Source organism: Eriocheir sinensis, chromosome 64, assembly GCF_024679095.1.
Source record: "Eriocheir sinensis breed Jianghai 21 chromosome 64, ASM2467909v1, whole genome shotgun sequence".
NCBI lineage: Eukaryota > Metazoa > Arthropoda > Malacostraca > Decapoda > Varunidae > Eriocheir > Eriocheir sinensis.
Window position 1 is genome coordinate 3165126 of NC_066572.1, and position 6000 is coordinate 3171125.

The following is a 6000-nucleotide window of genomic DNA, read 5'->3' on the forward strand; positions in this document are numbered from 1 at the left end:
AGTGTTACCATAAAAATGCGATCTGTAATCAGGAATCTGCCGTTTTCTGCCATTTTTTTGGTGACAAATGTAAAGGAGTCTTCGGGAAAAATGACCTTGTTGAATATGAAACGTCATAGAATAAAGTGTATTAGTATTCTCACCAAGGTTGTATATCCTTCATGATAGCCTAATAAAAGACATGCAACACACCCCGTTATCCTTAATTATGGATGAAGCAACAGATGTTTCAGCATCAAACACTTGTGCATGTGTGAATGATAGTTCAAGGAAAAATATCAATAAACTTTTGAACATTACTTTCATTTTCCTCCTGCACATCATCATCGTTTTTCTCAGGCATAAAATCCTACTCTGATGCCATTTCAGCAAAGTTTCCGAAATAATATCAGTCATAGAAATATTCTGATACGTTTAAATACATTTCCTTCTAAAATAAGAAATATACTAACACTATTTATTTATGAAATATACGAAGGGGAAGCTGAAGGTTTTCTGTTGAACGATGATACCTAACCTAACCCCCCCAAAAAAAACCGAACAGTTATTATACGTCTTTACTCAAATATTTATCTATGCTTCCTTACTAATGAGACTTTCTATACAACAAAGTGAGATCATTCTGTGTTGATTTATACCATACGTTGCTGGCTGTCGTGTGTTTGAAGATACCCTAAACTTAACCTAACCTAACAAAATCACAAACAGTTACTATAGGTCTTTACTCAAATAGTTATCTATGCTTCCTTACTAATAAGACTTTCTACACAACAAAGTGAGATCATTCTGTGTTGATTTATACCATACGTTGCTGGCTGTCGTGTGTTTGAAGATACCCTATAATTAACCTAACCTAACAAAATCACAAACAGTTACTATAAGTCTTTACTCAAATATTTATCTATGCTTCCTTACTAATGAGACTTTCTATACAACAAAGTGAGGTCATTCTTTGTTGATTTATACCATAAGTTGCTGGCTGTCGTGTGTTTGAAGATACCCTAAACTTAACCTAACCTAACAAAATCACAAACAGTTACTATACGTCTTTACTTCGAAAATCATACACGTTCCTTACTAATGAGACTTTCTATACAACAAAGTGAGGTCATTCTTTGTTGATTTATACCATAAGTTGCTGGCTGTCATGTGTTTGAAGATACCCTAAACTTAACCTAACCTAACAAAATCACAAACAGTTTCTATACGTCTTTACTCAAATATTTATCTATGCTTCCTTACCAATGAGACTTTCTATACAACAAAATGAGGTCATTCTTTGTTGATTTATACCATACGTTGCTGGCTGTCGGGTGTTTGAAGATACCCTAAACTTAACCTAACCTAACAAAATCACAAACAGTTACCATACGTCTTTACTTCGAAAATCATATATGTTCCTTACTAATGAGACTTTCTATATAATAAAGTGAAATCTTTCTTTGTTAGTTTATGCTATAGGTTCCTGAATACATTTGTTTGAAAATTCCCGAAACTTAACCTAACCTAACAAAACCCCAAACAGTATACCTTACGTCTTGACGCAGAAAAATCATCCATTCTTTCTTACTAATGAGACCTTCTATATAACATGATGAGTTCTTCCTTTGTTAATTTATACCATAATTCGCCGCCTTTCATGTGTTTGAAAATTATCTAAAATTTAATCTAACCTCTTACCTATACAATACCCCGAACGGGTACCATATACTTGACTCAGAAAAATCATATATGCTTCCTTACTAATGAGACTTTCTTTATAACACATTGAAGTCTTTCTTTGTTGGTTTTTACCTTAAGTTCCTTGCTATCATGTGTTAGAAGATACCCTAAACTTAACCTAACCTAACCTAACCTAACAAACTTCAAACAATTACCATACGTCTTGACTTAGAAAAATCATATTTGCTTCCTTACTAATGAGACTTTCTATACAACAAAGTGAGGTGATTCTTCGTTGAGTTATACCATAAATCACTGGCTGTCGTGTGCTTGAAGAGACCCTTAACCTTACCTAACTATAACCCAAACAGTCACTATTTACATGCACTCAGTAAATTCATAAATGCTTCATTACTAACCAGACTTATTAGCTGACACAGTGAGCTCTTATTTTGTTGATTTGTGCCATAAGTTCCGCATATCGTGTGTTTGAAGATACCCTAAACTTAACCAAACTTAATCTAACAAAACCCCAAACAGTCACTATAGGTCTTGACTCAGAAAATTCATATGTATGCTTCGTTACTAATGAGACTTTCTGTACAACAAAGTGAGGTCATTCTTTGTTGATTTATACCATAAGGTGCTGGCTATCATGTGTTTGAAGATACCCTAAACAAGCTAACCTAACAAAACCGCAAACAGTTACCACACGTATTTTCGTGTTTTCTGGAAAACGATCGGCGTTCTCGTGGAAACGATCGTTTTTTTATTTTTTTATTTTAAGAAAACAGTCCGTGTTTTCGTCAAAACGATCGGGATTTCGCCAAAACGATGCGGGTTCCAGAAAACAGCATTTCCTGGAAAACGATAGTGATTTTCGTGTAAGCGATCAGGGTTTTCCAGAAAACAGTTAGCACGGTTTTCGCCACAACGCTGGACTTTCCTTGTAAACCATCGTGGCTGTATAAAACAATCTCAGGGTTTTCGCGAAAAGGATTGAAGTTTTCGTGAAAACGATCGGAGTGTTCGTGGAAACGATTGGTGCTGACGTGTAAGTAGTTTGTCCCTTGATCCTTCTCACCATGAGCCTAATACAAACACTAAGAACACGACTGATCGCTTTTTGGGCTTTGGAAACCGCTGATACGCAAAGCCTGATAACTTTACCTTAGTCAGTGTATCACTCAGACAGCTCAGAAAGACTACTAAACCCGAGCTCGTGGAAGAACAGTCGTGTTTCCTGGCGGCATTAAATTGAATCGTGCAGCTGGGCAACACATCAGCGTTGGCGATTATGACTATTATTATGGAGAGTGGCTGAATAATTTACCATTGCCTTTTCATTTTCAGTTTTCACGTTTCGTATTAAGTTTTTATACAGCGCTGCCTCCTCAGATATATACACCCCTTTCATATGACGTTTGGTTAGGTTAGAAAAATATAAGAGAGTAATAGTAATAGTGAAAATTGATAAAAAGTAAATAAATAAATGTACCCAATTTTATCCAATGTTATATTTTCTTGAATTTTCTTATTTTTTCGTCTTTTTCTTTTATTATTACTCATTTTCATCCATAATTATTCACTCTATATCTTCCTTTGCCATTCATCATTACTTATTTATGTATCTATTTATTACTTATTTATTACTTAGCATTATGTTGAGAGAGAGAGAGAGAGAGAGAGAGAGAGAGAGAGAATATATGTGTGTGTGTGTGTGTGTGTGTGTGTGTGTGTGTGACCGTGCAGTAAGAGAGAAGAAAAAAAAGAAGAAATATCACACCTGAGAGAGAGAGAGAGAGAGAGAGAGAGAGATTAGGAAAAAAGACAGGAATAGAAAATAATGAAAAAAATAATAGAATACAAGTAGAGAGAGAGAGAGAGAGAGAGAGAGAGAAAAAAAGAAAATGAAAGAGAGAAAGAAGAAAAAGTAGAATGATACAGAGAGAGAGAGAGAGAGAAGAAAAAGTAGAATGATACAAAACGAGAGAGAGAGAGAGAGAGAGAGAGAGAGAGAGAGAGAGAGAGAGAGAGAGAGAGAGAGAGAGAGAGAGAGAGAGAGAGAGAGAGAGAGAAAAAAAATGAAAAAGGGAAAGAAGAAAAAGTAGAATGATACAAAACGAGAGAGAGAGAGAGAGAGAGAGAGAGAGAGAGAGAGAGAGAGAGAGAGAGAGAGAGAGAGAGAGAGAGAGAGAGAGAGAGAGAGAGAGAGAGAGAGAGAGAAGAGCCAAATACCTCAACCAGGTTAACTTAAGAGATCACAGGTGCCAAGAGGCCACAAAACACCTGTGTGTGTGTGTGTGTGTGTGTGTGTGTGTGTGTGTGTGTGTGTGTGTGTGTGTGTGTGTGATGATGGAGTACACAGTTTGATAGCAAGAATACTATTAACAACAACAACAACAATAATAATAATAATAATAATAATAATAATAATAATAATAATAATAATAATAATAATAATAACAATAATAATAATAATAATAATAATACGTAACAATACAGAGAGAGAGAGAAACTGAGGTAATAAATGAAGAAAAAGGAGAGAAATGGAGAGAAGTATGATAGGGAGGGGAAGGGAGGGAGAGATAGGGGAAGGGAGGAAGGGAGAGAGAGGGAAGGAGGGAGGAAAATATGAGAGGTACGAAAGGGAGAAGAAATGAGAAAATGGATGAGAGAGAGAGAGAGAGAGAGAGAGAGAAAACGAAGGGTGGAAGGGGGAGGAGGGAGAAGGGAGAGAAGGAAGGGAGGAAGGAAGTAAAGAAAATAAGAAAAGAAAGAAAATATAGAAAATAAAGAAAAATGAAAAAAAAGATGAAAAATAAGAAAGAAATAATTAATAGAGAACAGAAGTGGAAGAAAACGGAAAAGGGAGTGAAAAGAAGAAAGGAAATAAAAGAAAATACGAAATAAAGAAAAAGAAGAAAATGAGGAAAAGAGGAAAACAAAGAAAGAAAAAAATATATAAAAAGAAAATAAGAAGGAATGAAGGAAAAGAAAGAAAAGACAGAAAATGAAAGAAAGAAAATAAATTAATGAAAAGGAGGAAAAGGAGGAAGAGAAAAGATGAGGAAAAAAGGAAAACAAAAGAAAGAAAATGGAGAGAAAAGGAAAAGAAAAGAAAAGAAAAAAGGGAAAAGTAATCAAGAACAAAAAGAAAGAAAAGAAAGAAAATGAAAAATGATGGAAATATTAATAGAAAGAAAAATGAAGAGGGAAGGTGAAATAACACACACACACACACACACACACACACACACACACACACACACACACACACACACACACACAGACGCACACACGAACCATACTTACAGTCTTGTGAGGGGACACGACACTAACTTTGAAGGTCACCACCACCTCCACCTCTACCACCTCCACCTCCACCACCTCCACCTCCACCACCTCCACCTCTACCACCACCACCGTCAGCTATTTTTATTCGCCATGCTCTCCACACGTGTCTTCTTCTTCTTCTTCTTCTTCTTCCCCTTCTTCGTCTTCTTCTTCTTTATCTTCTTCTTCGTCTTCGTCTTCTTCTTCCTCTTCGTCTTCTTCTTCTTCTTCGTCTTCTTCTTTTTCTTCGTTTTCGTCTTCTTCTTCTTCTTCTTCTTCTTCTTCTACTTTTTCTGTTCCTTTCTTTTCTTACATTGGGTTCGTTCTTGTTTTTTTCTTGTTTCCTTTAATCCTCCTGAGCTTCTTTCTCCTTCAGTTGTTCCTCCTCCTCCTCCTCTTATTTAAATAAATGAGAAGATTATTAGAGATTCAGTGGTCAAGTTTCTAGAAGATGATAGTATTATTTCCGACACCCAGGACGGTTTCAGAAACAAGCGTTCCTGCTTAACAAATCTAATGAACTTCTTTCAAGGTATATATGGAAACTGGCATGATCACATCCCGAGCGATGATATTTACCCAGAATTTCAGAAAGCCTTTGACAAGGCAGCGTACTCCTTAAGAAACTACAGTCAGCGGGTATAGGAAGCAATCTGACCGCGTGGAAAAGAGATTGGCTCACCGACAGAAAACAACAAGTGCTACTCAACGGCCTGGCTTTCGAGTGGCTGCCAGTCACTAGTGGAGTGCCTCAAGGGTCAGTGCTGGGACCCATTCTCTTTATTATTTATATCAACGGTTTAGAAACAGGACTGAAATCCTTCCCAGCCTATGTTTGCTGACGACGCCAAAGTGGGTTTTCACGACGGCCGACTGTGAAATGATCCAATACGACCTTGACCAGCTCATCCAGTGGTCTGAAAAGTAGCAAATCTCCTTCAGTGTTAAGTGTAGAGTCATGCACTTTGGGTCCAGAAGTAGTACCGGTAACCATTCACACAA